Source organism: Myodes glareolus, chromosome 7 (genome assembly GCF_982192425.1).
Source record: "Myodes glareolus chromosome 7, mMyoGla1.1, whole genome shotgun sequence".
In the NCBI taxonomy this organism is placed as follows: Eukaryota; Metazoa; Chordata; class Mammalia; order Rodentia; family Cricetidae; genus Myodes; species Myodes glareolus.
In genome coordinates this window covers 76,711,617-76,732,728 of record NC_142032.1, presented here as the reverse complement: position 1 = coordinate 76,732,728, position 21,112 = coordinate 76,711,617, and the positions used below count along the sequence as shown (strand labels likewise).

Below are 21,112 nucleotides of genomic sequence, written 5' to 3'. Positions count from 1 at the left end.
TAAAGGGATCCAATCTGGGTGGGCTGAAGCTCTTTCCCTTCACCCAGAGCATTTTTATTTTTCTCCACATTTACAATTAAGCCACTTGATTTCTATAAACTCAAAACAACCTGAGTGAAACTTTCAAAAATACAGTGCCAAGTTTAAATTCTCGATGCATCAGGTCACATGGTTTTCTGGATTTCCCAAAACCAAATTTTGCATAGGCTTTGTATCCTTGGGAAAATATCAGACAAGATTCACATAGGGCAACAAAAGGTATCTACTAAACAAAGGATGGATTAGGGCTAGGTGCATATACTCCTGAACTGGGCCAGGTGTAGTTCAGCGGGGATTGGGGTTAGTTGCTAGCACCCTGGCACCTGGCCAGGTGCAACCCAGCAGGAATTCTGCCACAAGTGGTAAGGCCTTTAATTCCAGCACTCTGGAGGCAGAGGCAAGTAGATCTCTGTGAATTTGAAGCCAGCATGGTCTATAGAGCAGGATGTGGGCCAGCCAGGCCTAAATAGGTGAGGTCCTGTATCAAAAACAAAAGTTCAAAGTCAATCTTGGTTATATAGTTGAGCATAAAGCTAACCTGGGCTTTATGAGATTCTTGTCTCAAAACAAATAAACCAGAAATATAGTAGTGATGTAGCTCATTAGTAGAGTACTTAGCTATTATGGTTTCCCTCTACATGATAGAGAGAGAGAGAGAGAGAGAGAGAGAGAGAGAGAGAGTAATTTCACCATTTTTTGTTTATTATTATCATTATTTATTGGTTTTTCGAGACCGGGTTTCTCTGTAGCTTTAGAGCCTGTCCTGGAACTAGCTTTTGTAGACCAGTCTGGCCTCGAACTCACAGAGATCCACCTGTCTCTGCCTCCCAAGTACCGGAATTAAAGGCATGCACCACCACCGCCCAGCTTATTTTTATTATTTTATGTGTATGAGTGTTTTGTCTGCATGTAGGACTGTGCAACACATATATGCCTGGTGCTCAAGAAGGTGGTGAAGCTGGGTCATTTGCAAAATGGACAAGTGCTTTAGTCCCTGAGCCAACTCTCCAGCCATAATTTCACTATTTCAACATGGGTAAATGGAGCTCAGTGGTAGAGTGCCTAGCATTCATTAGGTCCTGAGTTCAAGTCCCAGTGCTAGAAAAATAGGCAAATTAAGGATCAGAGACTTTGTATGACTTAAGGAAACCAGAAACGAAGAATGCCTTTTGAAAAGTTTTCTAAACTGACAGTGCAGGCTGTGTTAGAGTGCTGGTCTACCTAACACATGTCAAACCCTCATTTGGTTCCATCCTTACATTACAACATGGTAATAAGGGTGAATAGGACAGGCTACCAACAGGAGATGCAGTTTATTTAAACCAGCAGCCATGGAGGCAGAGGGAATGAATACACACACACATAGGAAAAAAGCCAAGTTCTTAGCAAGTTAGTGCTTTCATAGCATGGCTTGATCTCTAGCAACTCTGTCAAAAGAAAGAGACAGAGTTGGTGAGATGGGTCTATGAGTAAAAGGGCTTGCCACCAAGCCTTTGTCCTCAGAAACCACACGATAGAAGAATAGAACCAATTCTGACAATCTGACTTCTGAACAGACATCATAGCACACACACACACACACACACACACACACACACACACACACACACAATAAGTAAATAAAAACTTCCTTAGAGCGGTGGTGGCACACGCCTTTAATCCCAGCTCTCGGGAGGCAGAGGCAGGAGGATCTCTGTCAGGTCAGTTCGAGGCCAGCCTGGTCTACAATACAAGAGCTAGTTCCAGGACAGGCTTAAAAAAAAAAAAAACTACAGAGAAACCCTGTCTCGGGCTGGAGAGATGTCTCAGAACAGTTAAGAGGACCGGCTGCACACTCTAAATTCACTGACTCACATCCATCTGTAATGAGATATGGCGCCCTCTTCTGGCCTGCAGGCATACATGCAGGCAGAACACTATAATAAATTTTTAAAAAACTTACTTTGAATTTATTTTATCTTTTTTTTCTTTTTTAAGAAAGGAACTCTAGGGCTGGAGAGATGGCTCAAAGGTTGGGAGCACTGACTGCTCTTCCAGAGGTCCTGAGTTCAATTCCTAGCACCCACATGGTGGTTCAAAACCATCTGTAATGAGATCTGGCACTAAAGTGTATATATAATAAATAAAAAAAAAAAGAAAGGAACTCTAGACCAGGCTGACTTTGAATTCACAGAGATCCACTGCATGCTTCTGCCTCCCTAGTGCTGGAATAAAGGAGTGCACCACCACCTCCTAGCTGTATATCTTTTCTCTCTCTCTCTCTCTCTCTCTCTCTCTCTCTCTCTCTCTCTCTTTCTTTTTGAGACAGTGCTTCACTAAGTAGCTCTGGCTAGCCTGGAACTCACTCAGACCTCACAAGTGCTGAAATTAAAGGTATGCACCACCATACCCAGTATTTTGATTTATAAGTTTTTATTACTTTATGAGTATTTTACCTGCGTGTGTGTCTGTGCACTACATTTGTGCCTGGTGCCCACAAAGGTCAGAGAGGGCTTTGGACTGGAATTAGAAATTGTTGTAGCTGCCGTATGGGTGCTGGGAAACAAACCTGGGTCCTCTGAAAGAGCAGCCAGCCAGTGTTCTTAACCACTGATCCATCTCTCCGGCCCCAAATCCTCAATTTACAACACTTTTAGGTTTATTGGACGATTGCAAAGAAAAATGTGGAAAGTTCTCAAACTCAGCACACTCAGTTCACACTACAGTGAGCCTCTCACATTGGTGTAATAAAACTGACTCATCAAAACAATGCTATTATGAACTGAAGTTTCTATTTAATCAGACTTCTTTAAGTTTTGCACATTGTCCATATTGCAGGATCTCACCTACATTCATTTCTCCTTTGGGGTCTCATGTGTGCAGACCTGTGGAGGCTGTCCTAGAAGTCAAAGTCAGGTGTCTTTTATTGCCCTCTACCTTTTTATTTGTTGACACAAGATTTCTCTATGTAGTCCGGCTGGCTTGGAACTCACAGAGATTTGACTGACTGCCTCCCAAGTGCTGGGATTAAAGGTGCGTACCACCATACCTGCCTCACCTAACCTTTTTTTTTAATCACATTTATTTTATTTTGTATCCATGTGGAGGTCAGAGCAAAACTAACTTATGGGAGTCAGTTCTCTCCCTCCAGTATGTGGATCTCCAGAAATGAAGTCAGGTAATCAGGTTTGGTAGCAAACACCCTTTTCCCCATGAACCATCTTTCTGGCCCTATGCCCAGGGTTTCTTAGTGTAACAGCCCTAGCTGTCCTGGAACTAGCTCTATAGACTGTAGATGAAATTTTCTGTCCCACCTGGTCCTACAACCATTCAGTCCCAAAGAAACACACAGAGGCTTATATTAATTATAAACTGTTTGGCTTGCTAGCTCAGGCTTATTATTAACTAGCTATTATAACTTAAATAATTCTTGTCCATGTTTAGCCACGTGGCTTGGTACCTTTTCTCAGTAAGACATTCTTATCTTGCTTCCTCTGTGTCTGGCTGGTGACTGCACCTTTTCCTCTTCCAGGGATTCTCCTCATCTGGTTGCCCTGCCTATACTTCCTGCCTGGCTACTGACCAGTCAGCATTTTATTAAACCAATATGAGTGACAAATCTTTACAACACACAAAGCATTATCCTACAGCAGTGGACCAGACTGGCCTTCAATTTACAGAGATCCACCTGCCTCTGCCTCCCAAGTGCTGGGATTAAAGGCGTGCACCACCACCACCCAGCTTCAAGAAAAGCATTTTATTAATTGATCTATACAGTTTTAATTTTTTTCTACACTTCTTGTGGTGACTGTAAAAGCCATGGTGCCTGTGTGGACATTAGAGGACTGTTTGCAGGAGGAATCTTTTCTTCTTTCACAGTGTGAACTCCATGGATCAAACTAGGCTTGGGGCCAAATGCCTTTACTTGCTGACCAATCACCAGCTACCAATCTACTTTTTGTTTGTTTGTTTGTTTGTTTCTCAAGACAGGGTTTCTCTGTGTAACTCTAGTTGTTCAGGAATTCCATCTGTAGACCAGGCTGGCCTCAAACTCACAGAGATCTGTCTGCCTCCCCTCTGCCTTCCAAGTGCTTAGATTAAAGGCGTGCACCACCACACCTGATCCAATCTACTTTTAGAAAGAAAACAGAGGGCCGGAAATATGCTCAGAGGTTAAGAATATTGCCTACTCTTTTAAAGGACCTGAGTTCAGTTCTCAGCACCCATCCAGTCATTCACAACTATTTTTACTCCAGTCCCAAAGAATCTGACACACTCTTCTGGTCTCTGAGAGCACTGTACACAGGTGTTGTACACACATACATGGAGGGAACATATTTTCACATAAAATAATTTTTAAAATTAAGAAAGAAAAAGAAAACTAGGAGCTAGCGAATGACTCAGTGATTAAGAGCATTTTCTGCCTTTCCATAGCCCCTAAGATGGGTTCCCAGCACCCACATCAGAAGCTCACAGTTACTTCAAGCTCCTGGAGGATATACTCCCTCTGGCCTCTACAGGTACCTGCAGTTATGTCTACACACCCACATGCAGCCTCACGCATACTTAAGCATAATCTAGGCATGGCAGCACACTCCTTTAATCCCAACCCTCAGGAGTCAGAGGCAGGTAGATCTCTGAGTTCAAGGACAACTTAGACTACATAATAAGTTACAGGCTAGCCAAGGGTTACACAGTGAAATCCTGTCTTAAAAATAATGATATTTGGGACTGGAGAGATGGTCCAATGGTTAAGAGCACTATCTGCTCTTCCAGAGGACCCAGGTTCAATTCCCTGCACCCATATGGCAGCTCACAACCATCTGTAACACCAAAGTATCTGATGCCCTCATACATACATAAATAAAAATAAACCATTAAAAATATTTTAAAATAACAATAATGAAAAGGAAATGTATGTACACATTTTAAAATAATGGCAATTGTTTGACAGGCTCACTGTAGATTAGGCTGTCTTTGAACTCACAGAGGTCTGCTTGCCTCCTGAGTGCTGGGATTAAAGGTGTGTGATACCATGCCTGGCATAATGACATATTTTTGAGGCAGAGTTTCATGTATTGAAACCCTGTCTCGAAAAATAACAAAAAAAGGGGGGGAGGGAAATGTATATACTTATATTGAATTACCTAGGGAGATACCACGGTCACAAAGATGTTGGTTTTCCAAGGCGAGGCTTATCCATTGCACTCTGGATATACTGACCCCTGCTATTTCCCCAAATTCAGGAAACTTGACTGCATAATTTGTGATAGAGGGGTACTGCATTCACACTCTCCCCATGGGGGACAGTGTGCTATGGTAACAATGAGCTAGCTGAGAATAATGTCTGATGTTGATACGAGCCTTCACTAGCCATGATGGCCAATTCACTGACCCTTTTGGCAGTTCTAGCAGCCTTTATCCCAGTACCGTGGGCACTGTGGTCCACACTGCTTCCAGAGTCAGCTGGCTGAGGTCTTAGAAGGATTCCTCTTACCTTTGCCCATTCACTTTCTTCAAGATCCTTCAAATTAAAGGAAGTTGATGAACCCTGAACTGCCTGGCTGAACACAAGGGTCTTTATGTCTCTGAAAAAAAAATTTCTGTTCCCTCTGCAAAATGGGAATACAAACAAAATCTATCTTAATAGAGTTATTATAAGAATTCTTGATGTTCCATAAAGGGAAAGGATTCTTAATACTATTAATCTGTCTCTGGTACTGATTTTGTGTTTTGTTTTTTAAGACAGGTTTTCTTTGTGTAACAGCCCTACATGTCCTGAAACTAGTTCTGTAGACCAGGCTGGTCTTGAACTCACAGAAATCCACCTGCCTCTGCTTCCTGAGTGCTGGAATTAAAGGTGTGCACCATCACCACCCAGAATTCTGGTACTGATTTTTTACACTATTTAAAAATACAGAAGGGCTGGAGGGATAGTTTGGTGAGCACTGATGTCTCTTTCAGAGAACCTTTGTTCAGTTCCCAGTGCCCACATAGTGGTTTACAACTGGCTGTAACTCTAATCCTAAAAGATCTGATGCCTTCTGCAGGCACTGGCAGACAAGTGGTATACAGACATAATACATTCAGGTGAAACATCCATACACATAGGTTTTTGTAAATTGAAAGAAAAAGTATAGAACTGGCAATGGTTAAAAGTATTATTGTGAAAGCCGGGCGGTGGTGGCTCATGACTTTAATCCCAGCACTTGGGAGGGAGAGAAAGGTGGATATCTGTGATTTTGACCAGTCTGGTCTACAGAATGAGTTCCAGGACAGACGCCAAACCTACAGAAAAACCCTGTCTCAAAAAACCAAAAAAAGAAAAAGTACTTGTGAACGCCTTTAACCCAGCACTTAGGAGGCATAGGCAGGCAGATCTCCAAGTTCAAGGCCAGCCTGGTCTGCAAAGGTATTTCCCCAGGACAGTCAGGTCCAGACAGAGAAACTCTGTCTTGAGCCACGCCCCACAAAGAAGAGTACTTGCTTGTTCATAGGGTCAGAGTTGAGTCCCAGCACCCACATCTGGTGGCTCACAACCTCCCATTACCCCAGCCCCCAAAGGATCTGACACCCTCTTCTGACAACCACATGCAAATCCACATACAAACATGAACACACACACACTCAAAAATAAATCTTAGGGAAAAAATCTATATCTAAATGGGGGAGGGGCTGGAGAGATAGATCAGTAGTTAAAAGCACTGGCTGCTCTTCCAGAGGTCCTGATTTCAATTCACAGCAATCATATAGTGGCTCACAGCCATCTGTAACGAGATCTGGTGCCCTCTTCTGGCCCGCAGACATACATGCAGGCAGAACACTGTATGCATAATAAAATAAATCTTAAAAAAGAAAAGAATATGGATCTGGGCATGGTGGTACATCCCTCTAATCCCAGCACTCAGGAAGGCAGAGGAGAAGAGGAGGAGGGTAAGAAAAATATGGAGTTGAGAATTGTGGTGCATGCCTGCAATCTCAACATTTACTGGTGTCATGTTGAGGGGTAGCAGGAGGATTGCTACAAATTTAAGGAAAAATGTGGCTACCCTACAGAAACCCTGTCTCAAAAGACTGGGATTGGGTAGAGAATAGGCAGCCAAGTATGGTGACATACACCTACTTCTGTACTCAGAAGGTAAACATAGGAGGATGGTGAATTCATGCCTAGTCTACAGAGCAACACCCAATCTCAAAAAGAAACCTACACAGAATATTATTCTTAATGTTGGGTATAGTTTAACCGTGTGGTACAACCGTGTATTCCCTAGCAACACACACACACATACAGGTTTACCAAAAAAACTGCTACAAGCAGAGTACAGAGGCTGGAGGAGTAGCTCAGCTGATAGAGTGCTTGCCTAAAGATGCACAGATCCCTAGGTTCAGTTGTAACTCCATCACATAAAAGCTGTCATGGTGGCAGATACCTGTAATCCCAGCAATCTGAAGGTAGAGATGAGAATCAGAAGTTCAAGGTAATCTTTAGTTGCACAGTAGGCAAGTTTGAAGTCAGTCTGGAATCCATGAGACAAGAAGAAAAAGAAGAAAAAGCTGGCTTGAAATGATACAAGCAGCTTCTTAACACTTGGAACATGATTAACTGCCCCCCCCCCAAATGCTTATACTGTATAATTCCACTGCTTCCTTTTATGGAACTGGATATGGCCATTTTGTTTGTTTGTTAGGTGTCTGGATCCAATCCATCGTGTCTCACTTTTTCTTTTGAGTATCACCACCTTCCTCCCTCCTGGTATACACATGAGTGTGCTCACATAGATTTATGAGCAAGTAGAGGACAGAGGTTACATTGGAAGTCATCCTCCATTGCTATCCACCATATTTTTAAAAGATTTATTCTTAAGAATATTTTGCCTGGGGTCTGGAGAGATAGCTCAGAGGTTAAGAGCACTGCCTGCTCTTCCAAAGGTTCTGAGTTCAGTTCCCAGCAACCACATGGTGGCTCACAACCATCTCTAATGAGATCTGGTGCCCTCTTCTGCCCTGCAGGCATACATGCATACAGAATACCGAGAATACTGTATACATAATAAATAAATCTTATTTAAAAAAAAAAAGAATATTTTGCCTGCATGTATGTCTGTGCACCATGCACCTGATTGGTGCCCACAAAGGACAGACGAGGGAGTCAGATCCCAAGACTGGAGTTATAGACCATTGTCTGCTGTGGGTGCTGGGAACTGAACTCAGGTCCTCTGGAAGAGCAACCAGTGCTCTTAGCCACTGTTCTTCCCAGGCCCTCTACCTTATTTTTTGAGACAGGATCTCTGGCTGAACCTGGAATTAACCCTTTGTGCAAGGTTGGCTTGCCAGTCCTTGGGATCTACCAGTGTCTACTCACCAATATTGGTGTTGGGTCCCTTGAGGACAGGTCCAGTCGGGGTACTAAGGGTTTTGGGTCATCCAGCACTGCAGCCTTTTGGGTAACTCATATGAAAAAAAGGGCCACAATTAGAATTGATTATTTTTTTTTAAAGATTTACTTATTTATTTATTATGTATACAACATTCTGCCTGCATATATGCCCGCACACCAGAAGAGGGTGCCAAATCTCATTACAGATGGTTGTGAGCCACCATATGGTTGCTGGGAATTGAACTCAGGACCTCTGGAAGAGCAGGCAATGCTCTTAACCACTGAGCCATCTCTCCAGCCCCTAGAATTGATTATTGATGGGAAGTCATTTAATGAGATTTTAGATTCTGGAGCTGACATCTTTGTCCTGTCCTTACAATCCTGGCCTAAGAAGTGGCCATTAGAAAGTAGTACTGCCGCCCTACAAGGGATAGGTCAAGTAAGTCCCAAGAAGAGTGCAAAAATATTAAAATGACAGGATAATGAAAGCCATGAGGGTTACTTTCAGCCATACGTCCTCCCAGGACTACCCATTAATCTCTGGGAAAGAGATGTCCTGAGTGAGATTGAAGCTGCCTTGACCTCTCAGCCCACACCACCACCACCAGCGGCCCAAATTATGCAGCAACTGGGATGGAGACCAGGGCAGGGCCTGAGAAAAAATCTGCAGGGCTGGTTGCAGCCAGTGACACCCGATGAACAAATTACCAGACCTTTGGGAGACCAAAGTGGTCTAGGCCATTGTTAGTTAGGGTCACTGTTCCTAAGCCTGCCCTGATGTAGGTGAGCCTTCTGTCTATGTGTTATTTTCATTGGTTAATAAAGAGATTGCCTTGGCCCTTTAATAGGACAGAAAATTAGGTAGGCGGAGTAAACAGAACAGAATGCTGGGAAGAGGGCAATGAGACAGACGCCATGGAGCCAGCCACCAGGTCAGACATGCTGAATCTTTTCCGGTAAGCTACACAGATTATTAGAAGTGGGTTAATCAAGATGTGAAAGTTAGTCAGCAACTAACTCTCTAGAGATAATGGGCCAGGCAGTGTTTAAATGGATACAATTTGTATGTTGTTATTTTCGGGGCTAAGCTAGCCGTGTGGGAACTGGGCAGGACGAAAAGCAAGCTCCTTCTACATTGCCCCAATTCCTATAACTTGGAAAAATCTGGAAGATGGAGACTATTACAGTACCTTTGGGCTATCAATGAGGTGATGCAGCCTGTGGTCCTCTTCAGCAGGGATTGCCCTTCCCTTCAGCCATACCCCAGGGCTGGCATATAATTACTATTCCTCTAGGCAAAGAGGATTGCCCTCGTTTTGCTTTTAGCATCCCTTCAGTTAATTTTAAGGAACCAGCTTTGCAATTCCTTTAGATCATACTCCCACAGGGAATGGCAAATAGTCTTACCATATGTCAAGCTTATGTTGCGGCTACCTTGGAGCCTGACTGCTGTCAGTTCCTACAATTATATATTGTTCATTATATGGATGATTTATTAGTAGCAGGACCTGCTATTGATCAACTGCTCAAGGCTTGTACTCAAATGCAACAGGATTTAGAGAAGGTGGGGCTGATCACAGCTCCTGAGAAGGTCCAAATGCAAGTCCCATATTCTTACCTTGGGTACCAATTGGCCATGGACAAAAGTGGGGTTTAATGACCACAAGAGTGGTGTTAATATGACTGCTACAAAAGCAGGGTTAATGTAAATATGTACAGATGTATGTTATGTTGTTTGTGTTGTCTTTTGTGTACTGGACAGGAGAAAGATATTTGAATTTAGGAACTGCTAAAAAAGATATTTTGAATTTAAAATATGGGCCTAAGGATATGATGTTTTGGAAAAGAGGTTCTGTTTTCGTCTCCACAGAAAATGAGAGCCTAAGGATGTATTCAAGATTTATGTGGTTTGAATCACCGAGACCTCCTGAAATGTTGTAGTAAATACCCCTAAGAATGCAACGTCCCTATTCAGCAGGAAGTAGCCAAACAGACTGACAACGCCCAAATTCCCTAAAAGACTAAGTGAGGTCCTTCCAGTGGTTACAGAGCAGCAAGCCTGCTTCTCTGAGTTCCGCTTCACTCCGTGCACCACTTTGGACCCAAAACGAATGCAGCTGCAGCTAGAAGGCAGCTGGAGCAGAGCTTTGCTAGGTGGCTGTGGTGAAAGGCACATTGTGCCAGCCCAGTCGGTGCCTAGCCTGGCGGGTGCCACAGCAGTGCCGAGAATAAGAGCGGTGCCACAAGCTGTCAAACCAGAAGACTTGCAGTGTGCCTGGAGCTGTGAGGGGCTCTGAGGCTGGAGTGGCTCCAGTTCCACTTGGCTATGCTAAACTGTGCTGACTTCAGGCAGGACTGGTCGTAATTATCATAATAAAAGCGCAATAAGGTTTAGACGCAGTAAACAGGCAGTACCATATTACATCTACATAGTGCGACTTAAGTTTTTAAGAACTGCTTAGCATTTTAAGAACTCACGTCCTCCTGAAAGATTGCTGTATATATGCTTGGTTTATCTAATGTTTCAGGATCCGCAGGGAGATGGATGCGAAAAGTCCTTGGATTTTTAAGGTGATTGGGTCATTGGGGCTAAATCTGTGAGAATTTACAGCCTCTTTTACTGTGGCACAGGTGTTGAGAGTTTGCTAATAAGGAAGTGGCCCTGTTCGCCACCTTTACCATCAGCCCCGTGAGCTGCAGTTCCGGCACGGACCTTGAGGTGTTGCCTACCTGTGCCGCCTCGGTCACTGGTCCGGCACCTCCAGTGTTGGCTCCCGCTACACTCCCCACCAACACAGCCGCGGAGAGCAAGGCTAGCCCCGCGGGGAAGGCAGGGGGGCCTGGGGCTGGAGCCGCCACTACAGGCATGGGCTCCATAGCTGTGCAAGCCGGGAACCGGCGGAGCAGTGCGGACTGGCCTCGGTGGCAACGGGCGGCACGGCTTCCCTGAAGGGGCAATGTCCAACGGGGTTTACGCCCTGCCGAGTGCAGACAAGGGAAAAGTAAAGCCCGTAGTTTCCAGCATGCCTCTGGTAGACTTCTTGATGCAGCTGAAGGATTACACCAATATGATCCCAGATGCAGTGACTGATTATTACCTAAACCGTGCTATAAATTTGTCTAAGCAATTGTCTAGTTATCTTCTAGGTAATTGGACTGGAGAACTTGATGCCGTGCGGAAGCAGCAAGGATGACCCTCTGGGCAGTGATAAGGGCATGGCCCATACCGATACCAGTTCATGTTAACTCATCCCATTTGCCCACATTATTTTCCACCTCCTGTGACATGAGTGCGCCATGTATGCCTACATTATCACCTTGAGCAGCACCCGTGTGTAGCCTCTCACCTTTCAGCAATTCTTCTGATTGGCTTTCTTCTGCCTTTTCCTTCTTTAAGGAATGGGTGGGGTAGGGATATTTTTGGCATGCTGCCTAGGTGGATGTGCGGTATGTCTGTGGTTGATGTACCGTCTACAAGCCCAAATGAGGAGGGACTAGGTCATTGTAGCACAGACCTTGGCTGCCTTAGAATGTGGATCCTCATCCCAAGTCTGGCTTTTAGCCTTGAAGAGCTCGTAGACAATATGCTATGCATAGCCTTTGCAACCTCAAGGACCTGACAGTCCCATTGCACAGAGGAAGGTATGCATAGAGGAGAGTATGTAGATACAGCCCTTGCACTCCCAGGGAAGTATTTGTTCCATTGCACGGGGAGGGTGTATCTTGCCTATTCCTTTCCCTCGATCGGTCCACACATCATGAAGTGGGGACCAGATTGGGAAATAGTTTTGCCTTATTGCTCTTAAAAACAAAAAGGGGGAACTGTAAGGAGCCGTCCAGATATCACCATTACAAGATGGCGCTGACAGTCCTGCAGCTTGGAGGTAAACAAAATTTTTCTTTGGTATTGCCGCGTGGGGCTGAGCGCCCTTTGCTTGTACATGCGCAATTGAGCCTTGCCCCTAGCCAATCCCGAGGCTTCGGGCATCAGCAGACTGGTATTCACCAATCAGAACAGTACCCGAGTCCCTTCAACCTATATAAGCAGATGCTGCTTGGCCTTCACTCTCTCTCACTTCCTGCTCTCCCTTCAACCAAGAGGCTCCAATAAAGTGTAATTTGAGAAGAATCCTCAACTCGTGGTCGTTTCTTCCTCGCTGGTCAAGGGGTTCACCACACCGAGCGATTATAGGATCTCCCATACTCTCAGCACATGCTGTCTTTACAGATGCTTCCCCTAAAGGTAATGCAGTAGTGGTTTCTGGAGGAAAAGTATGGAAGCGTCCTGTGGGGGGGTATATCAAAGGTAACAGCCAGCTTCCTTGCACTCCAACTCTTCCCTGGGGAACCTGTAAATTGTGTACTGATAGTGTGTATATGGCCCACATCTTTAAACCATTGGAGACATCTGCATATATATCACCTACCTCTAAGGTCCATCATTTGCTCAGCTGCGTTCAGCATTTGATTTGGCAGCAGACTGAGCCTTTGTTTGTTGAACATATCCGCAGTCATACCCAGCTGCCTGGGCCATTGTCAGCAGGTAATGATTTAGATGATAAACGCACACGTTTGCTTTACTTCTGACTGCGCCCAAGAAATACATGATAAATTTCACCTTAATGCATACTCTCTTCAGCATCATACTCAGTACACACAAGAAGTAGCACAAGCCATTACATCTTCTTGTCCTCAGTATGCTCCTTTCCTAAGCAGCCCGAATTTAGGAGTTAACCTATGAGGGTTACGACCAAATCAATTATGGCAGATGAATGTTACACACCTGCCCGCTACAGGGAAAGTTAAGTTTGTCCATGTATCAGTAGTCACCTTTTCAGGAATAATTTTCACATTCTTTCATTCAGGAGAATGAGCAAAAGATGCCATTGCACACCACCTGTCTGCTTTTGCCCATATGGGCAAACCTGAGGTTATTAAGACAGATAATGGCCCAGCATATATCAGCAAAAAATGTTCATCCTATGAAATTTCCCATAAAACATGCATCCCATATAATCCAATGGGTCAAGCGATTGTGGAAAGAGCCAACCAGACCCTCAAGCAATATTTTCAAAAAATAAAGGGGGGGGGGAGTTCATATTCTCCCCAACAACTCAATTATCCACCATTCTCTTTATTTTAAATTTTTTGACGGTGGATGCTGAAGAGCGCTCGCCTATGAAGCGCCATACACAAGTTAGGGCTCAGAGCCTAGGATGGGTTCATTGGAAAGATCTGCAAACAGGAAGATGGATGGAACCAACCCCCTTGTTGGCAAAGGTGAGGGGGGCTGCATGTGTTTTTCCTCCAGGAGTTGATAAACCAATTTGGGTGCCAGAGCGGTGTCTATGGCCAGTAACCCAGGATGAAGACCGTGATGCTCCTCTGCTTCAGGTGATGACTCTGGCAACAACAGAATCACAGATGATAAGGAGTCTGGTGAGAAACTCCCCACTTTTAATGTAAAAAGCCCCCTCTTTCTCTCACTTTTTGCTATTAACATAACAGTGGGGACAGCTTCATCCCGAGTTGATCCGAAACAGGGAAACATTACAGCTCCCTTTCCATCAATGGAGGCACTTAGTTTTATTAATCTTAGTAACCTGTTATTGGTGAAGGAGTCCACCTTTCATCATGGATGTTTACTAATAATCATACTCATAGTAGGGTGATAGGATTTAGAAATATACTGAATCCCATCCAGAAAGAGGATTTGATAACAAATATAACATGTACCTATGGTCCCAAGCCTGCTCCTTGGCATTGGCATTGGGATGGTAATAGAGATTTTAATCTTCACCCCACAGTTATGTGGGGACAATGTATCACTCAAGAGCCTGATTTGTTACAAAGTAGGAAAGACATGTGGTGGTATGGTCATAGACCTGTGATGAAAAATTCCACCTTTCCTGGGTATAAGTAATTGTTTTTAATGCCACTGCCAGTTTTAACCAAACAGATCTTTTTGAAACCTCTCTAAAGATAAATTATACTGCTGGACGCAATATGACTATTCAATCCTTTGCTTGTGTTCTTGTCCCATTTTTCTTTGTATTGTGGAATGGTACTTTGGAGGGCGATATTCTTAATTGTTCTTCCAATCTGCAAGCTGAGTAATTGCTGGAACGGTTCTGATGGAGCTTTGATTGTTCAATTGCCTGCTGCTATTTCTCTGCCCGTGCTGGTGTCTCAAGAACGTCAGGAAATCATCCTTTAACAGCTGTGATTGTTGCTGCTATTGCTGTTGCTGCCACTGCAATAGCCACTATGGTTGCTGGAGTTGCCATTTTGCAGATGGTTGTGACTGTGGAGACTGTGGATCAGCTGTCTGGAAGGGTTAGCGAGGCCCTGCAGACACAGAATGCTCTGAACTCTCATATTAGATTTGGACTTTTAAATCTAAATCAACAAACTGCACTTTTGCAAGAACAGGTAGATTCCCTTTGGCTCCTACAAGAAATGTCTTGTACATTACACCTGATAATGTTGCAAATGCTTCTGATATGGTTAAACAGTTAAATGCATATCTGCAGACAGCTCATCATAATGTTTGTATTAATAGCACACAGGTTCCTGTCTGGATCCAGTTGGTGGAATGCCATGGCCCAGCGTGGGGGCTGGGTCCAGCAATTGTCTGGAATGATCTCACTTGCGCTGATATTACTACTGGGGTTATCTGTTTTTGAAGTCTCTGCCACTTTATGCGACAATCCCACGTACAGCACACGTCACTCAACAAGTGTTGCTTGGGCTGTCTTACGGTAATCAGGAAGTGCCCCAAGTCTGGCTACAGATGTCATGAGGGATCCCTACAATGGGCCACTGTCCTGGTATAGAGAGCTTGCCTAAGACAGGGATAAGGCCTCTCGTAGACAGATAAGAGCCTCTATCCAGGCAAGTCCTAAAACAGGGACTCTCAAGCTTTTAAAATAAAAAGGGGGGAATTGTTGAGCCCCTTGAGGACAGGAATTCTTGATCTGTTTTGCACTCTTGTGGTTGGTTGTTCCAAAAACAGGAACAATCTGTTGTTCTCAGCAATGTTATTAAGGATGTTTACCCCTAAGCCATGTGAGTTATGGTGATGAGCTTCCTGCTTCTGCTGGCTCTACCTCCCCCGCTGAGGGCAATATATACTGTGTGAGAAAGTGGAATAAAGGCTTGTCTGCAGAACCTGAAGTTATGCTGTGTGTTAATCCTGATGTCCCTCACTCAGAGAACTACAGTTGCCATGCTGGCGTGGTATATTGGGGTTATACATAGCTTTGCATCAAACTTTTCATACAGATGCTGGGGGCTCACACTCAGGTCCTCATGATTACAAAGCAAGCACTTTATCCACAAAAACCTCTCCCCGGACCTATTTTGAGTATGCTTATCCAAGCCCCCCTCTCTCAGGGTTTCACTGTGTAGACCTGGTTGTCCTGGAAGTAGCTCTATAGACCAGACTGACCTCTAACTCAGAGATCTGCCTGCCTGTGCCTCATAAGTGCTGGGATTAAAGGCATGCTCCACCATTGCCCTGCACTCTTTGTTTTGATACTTAGTCCTGGCTGGACTCCACTATGCAGTGATTCTCCAGCTCCTGTCACCCAGAGTGTATATCAGTACTTACCCTATACCCTGCTTTTTCTTTCTTTCTTTCTTTTTCTTTCTTTCTTTCTTTCCGTTTTTCTGTTGTTGTTGGCTTCAAATTTTCTGTCCTCCTTCAGTCTCTAGAGTGCTGGGATTATATATATTTGCCATCACACCTAGCTTCTCTTTTCCCTACTTCTGAGCTGGGCTGTGAATGAGCAAGAGTGCTCTTAGTAATGCAGATGAGTGTAGATACCCTTAACAAAGAAATGGGCCTGCTGCAAAATTGATTAATCAGTATTTATATACTCACCTACATCCATGTTTGTGTATGACATGGTTCTCTGTCCACCACAGAACCAAGTGCATCCACACACATGAACACCCATTTACACAGGAACATGCACACATACACACACACAATTCATTTTAAAAGAAAGTCAACAGTGAATAAATATCTTTTAGACTTTAGAGTAATGAAGTTTACAATGCAAATAGAGAGCTGTAAAATAGTGGGCTGAGAATAGAGCTCGGATAGAACTAGCATAACAAGGTATAGGCCCTGGGTATAATACAACACTGAAAAAAATCTGTAAGTATGGAGTTCTATTAATAACATTGAATGTCATTATAAGCATTAGATATATGAAGAAGATACGTTACAGATTTCTACCTCATTCAAAGATATATACTGATTTTTTTTAATTTTTGTTGTTTGGCTTGCTTTTGGTTTTCTTTCTTTTATTTTTTTAAAAAACTTTATTTAACCTTATTTCATGTACATTAGTATAATGATGACAGATTCTCTGGAACTAGAGTTACAGACAGCTGCGAGCTGCCATGTGGGTGCTGGGAATTGAACCCCAGTCCTCTGGAAGAGCAGTCAGTGCTCTTAACCACTGAGCCATCTCGCCAGCCCCTTGCTTTTGGTTTTCGACAGGATTTCTCTGCATAACAGTTGGCTGTCCTGAAACTGTCTTTGTAGACCAGGCTGATTTCAAACTCACAAAGATCTGCCTGCCTCTGCCTCCCGAGTGCTGAGATTAAAGGTGAGCGCCACCACCACCCGGCTGTTTTTTTTTTTCAAGACAGGGTTTCTCTGTGTAGTTTGTCCTGTAACTCACAGAGATCCACCTGTCTCTGCCTCCTGAGTGCTGGGAGTAAAGGCATGCACCACCACTACCTGGCCCTATCCTGTAAATTCTTAAAAATTTATGTTCATATGAATATGAATATGAATGTTTTGCCATCACGTATGTATGTGAACCAAGTACTTTCCTGGTGCCAGAAGAAGTGAGAAGAGGGCTTTGGATCCCCAGGAACTGGCATTATGAATGGTGTTAGTCATTATGTAGATGTTTGAACCCAGGTACTCTGCAATAGCAAGCACTCTTAATTTTTTGTTTGTTTAAATATATTTAACTTTATTTCATGTGCATTGGTGTGAAGGCATTAGATCCCCCTGAAACTGGAGTTACAGGCAGTAGTGAGCTGCCATGTGGGTGCTGGGAATTGAACCCAGGTCCTCTGGAAGAGCAGTCAGTGCTCTTAACCACTGAGCCATCTCTCCAGCCCCAATACCAAGTACTCTTGACTACTGAACAATCTTTCCAGTCTCCCTTCTGAAATTAGTTATTGTGTTTGAAGGCAAGTGTGTACATACCAAGGACATGTGTGGAAGTTAGTTTCTCTTTCCACATTACAAGGATGTGGAATGAACAATAAAAACCAAGAGACAGATAGGGTTCAAACTGAAGATCAGAAAAGCAAAGCAGCTAAGCCACTAGAGAGCTCTTACCTCTGTGAAATCCTCAGACTAAAAAAAGAGTGAGTTGTTGTCTCATTCCACCTTATATTCCTCTCTAGTGCTGGGATTAAAGGCATGTACCACCACCACCTGAAATCTATGGCTACCTAGTGTGGTTGTTGGGGTTAAAGGTGTGTGCCACCACTGCCTGGCATGTATGACTGACTAGTGTAGCTAGCTTTGCACTCTGTTCTTCAAGCAAGCTTTATTTTTGTTAACTCATAAATAAAATATCACATCCCATTTTTTGTCCAATATTAATAAAGAAGATTATAATTATAATGTACTTATATTCAATAAGTACAATAACTATATACAATATATATAGGCAATAAGTACATCAATAATGTCTAGTCCATTTGCATTTGGCAAATTCAGAGAAAATATTCCATATCTATGCTATCTTGGTGAGTCTGAAGACTTATACCTACCTAAATTATTTTCTATCATAACTTGCATTACTATCCAAAACTATCTTTGATATCTCTTAACCTTATACACTTTTCACTTCGTTAGTGAATTTCTTCTCTGAGTCTCATAAACAATGAAAACTATAACTATCTAGTCTTCAACTACCAAAGAGACCCGAGAAGGAAATAATTTTTACTGAGTAAGTAGGAAGTATGAGCAAGCAACTTCCGAAAAATGTGAGAAATGAGAAATAGCTGGCTGCCTGGACAATCACCCAAAGTTCTTCTGCAAGGTTGGGGTATCCATCTTCAGTCTAAAGGCCTAGACTATTTGACAGTCTTTCTTTGAAGCAGGATTTTTAAAGAACTGTCCCCGCCTTGTCTTGATAAGGTTTGGCAGTCACTCTTGTGTGTCCTGCTTGTCCAGTTGGGACAGCATACTGTCAGCAGTTGAGGCAAGGGCATTTTCTTGCCCAGTGATTTATTTTTGCCACAAAAGAAAGTAAACTCCATGTGGAATTAATTCAGTGCCTATTGTCTTCTCTGAAGTAGATTGGTGCTGCCAGGAGCAGACATGTCTCATTGTCATAAAAAAAGAACCCATGTTATTAAAACATGTTAAATGGCACATTCTGCAGATCTCTGAAGTGTTTGAAGACAACCTGTCTATTTAAAATATTTGTATCTTTAAAAAAAAATTGGGGCTGGAGAGATGGCTCAATGGTTAAGAGCACTGGCTGCTCTTCCAGAGCAGCAACCACATGGTGGCTCACAACCATCTGTAATGAGATCTGGCGTCCTCCTCTGGCTTGCGGGCATACATAGGGGCAGAATGTTGTATACATAATAAATAAATCTTTTAAAAAAATAAAAATAAAAAAATCTATGTAGGGGCTGGGGAGATGGCTCAGAGGTTAAGGACACTGCCTATGCCTCCAGAGGACCTGAGTTCAATTCCCAGCACCCACATGCAGTTTACAATTGTCTGTAACCCCAGTTCCAGAGGATCTGATACATTTTTTAACAGTCACAGCCTGTAAACAATGACAAATATCCATAACGCACTGAATGACCCAAAACCACCCACACCACCTCTTGGGAAAGTGGGCATTGTATTCTTAAATTTATTTCCTACTGCCTGGAGGCAATAATATCTTTAGGGGATCTTGAAAAGAAAAATTTAGGTTAATTGTCAAGTCCTGGGAGAGGTAGCTGTATGATTTGCTGTCCAGTCCCTGTGTAATGGGAGAGTGCAGGGCTTATCTGAAGTCCTGGTTAGAGTAGTCTATGAGGCTGGGACATCTCAGCTAGTCACCTGGAAAGTGTTCTGAGCAGTTTGTAGTTCAAAGCCAATCTTTAGGTCGTGTTTTTCAGTTTAGCGGTGTTATCATAGTCCTAGAGGAATTTGTCATTGTAGGGCCTGGTCCTCCTTTTGGAGACTTGAACAGTTGTTGTTAGACATGCTCATGCTGAAAACTGATAGAGATGATATTTATACCTTAAGGAGAGCTGTTAAAGAGTCAATAAAAAAACCAAAAGATTATGAGATTAGTGGCAATAAAATAGTCCTTAAGTATCTGTTTTTCTTCTGTCTCATATCAGGTGGCTCTTTTGACATGAGACAGACATTTTGGAATTTAATAAGCATGTTTGGGTTTAGAGAAGGAGACAGCCATATTCCAACTTCAAAGCCAGCTTTAATGTTTAGTTGGGCTGAGACTCTAAAAAGACCAATTGCCTTATATGTCTACAGAAAACAGCAGAAATAAACAAACATTTGGGAAGATTTATGAAATTTTATCCTGTTGGAAATATGATATGCAAACCTATTTTCTCTTTTTCTTGGGACATTTTTTTCTGGATGATTTGTTCTTTTTCTTCAGATGTCTCATTTGTCTAGTGGTCTTTGGATTCCTTAGCTGGATGCCTTTATTTTCCTGATAAGAAAAAAAATACCCTGCCCAATCCTAATTTTGGGAGATTCTCTTTTGGCAAGTTATAACTGATCAAATGAAAAGCATTTGTTAGTATTATAGATTAGTTTAGATTAAATGGTATGCTGATTAATGAACTATCATCTCTTCTAACTAAGAAACATCTCTTGGGCTGGAGAGATGGATCAGAGGTTAACAGCACTGACTGCTCTTCCAGCGGTCCCGAGTTCAATTCCCAGCAACCACATGATGGCTCACAACCATCTGTAATGAGATCTGGTGCCCTCTTCTGGTCTGCAGGCATACATGGAGGCTGAACACTGTGTACATAATAAATTAATCTTTAAAAAAAACAAGAAGCATCTCTTGTTCAAATTGAATCTTTATCAATTTTGCTCATAACCACAGCTTTTCTTCTCCTGTGGAAATAAAAGCAAAACCCCTTCCCCATTGTAACACATGTCCTGGTTTCTATGCTTTTTGTTTTGTTTTGTTTTGTTTTTGGTTTTTGGGTTTTCAAGACAGTATTTCTCTGCAGCTTTGGAGCCTGTTCTGGAACTAGCTCTTGTAGACCAGGCTGGTCTCGAACTCACAAAGATTCACCTGTCTCTGCCTCCCGAGTGCTGGGATTAAAGGCGTGTGTCACCACTGCCCGGCATCTTGGTTTCCATTCTGAGGCCAGTAAATCTTTAAAGTATACTGGCTAATTTAATTTTGTAGTTTTTCTCTATTATTCAATTATTCAATGTCTTTCCACAGCTGTTGCTTCTTTCCCATCATCATTTAGAAGATTCAAAGTTAATAAAGCATCATACAATCTATTTCTGGGAGTATTTATTATCCATTTCTGCTTATTTAACATATCCTTTAGAGTTCAATTTGATCTTTCTATAACTGCCTGGAACTATAGGATTGTGTGGTATACCTGTAATATTCTTTATATTATAATAAGCAAAAAAAACCTGTTTCATTTCTTAGAGAGATATGCTGGAGA

The 21,112-nt window shown here is 42.9% G+C and overlaps 1 long non-coding RNA gene and 1 other non-coding gene across 2 annotated transcripts; one reads left to right on the top strand and one right to left on the bottom strand.

Moving 5' to 3' along the window:
* LOC146893471 (uncharacterized) lies at positions 1-8,754 on the bottom strand. The gene is made up of 3 exons (XR_015003095.2): positions 8,381-8,754; positions 7,449-7,535; positions 1-517 (listed from the first exon to the last, which is right to left on the bottom strand). It is a non-coding gene; the product is annotated as an uncharacterized LOC146893471 (long non-coding RNA).
* LOC125413729 (U1 spliceosomal RNA) lies at positions 5,158-5,319 on the top strand. Its single transcript, XR_007236010.1, has one exon. It is a non-coding gene; the product is annotated as a U1 spliceosomal RNA (small nuclear RNA).
* Positions 8,755-21,112: the final 12,358 nt, after the last annotated feature.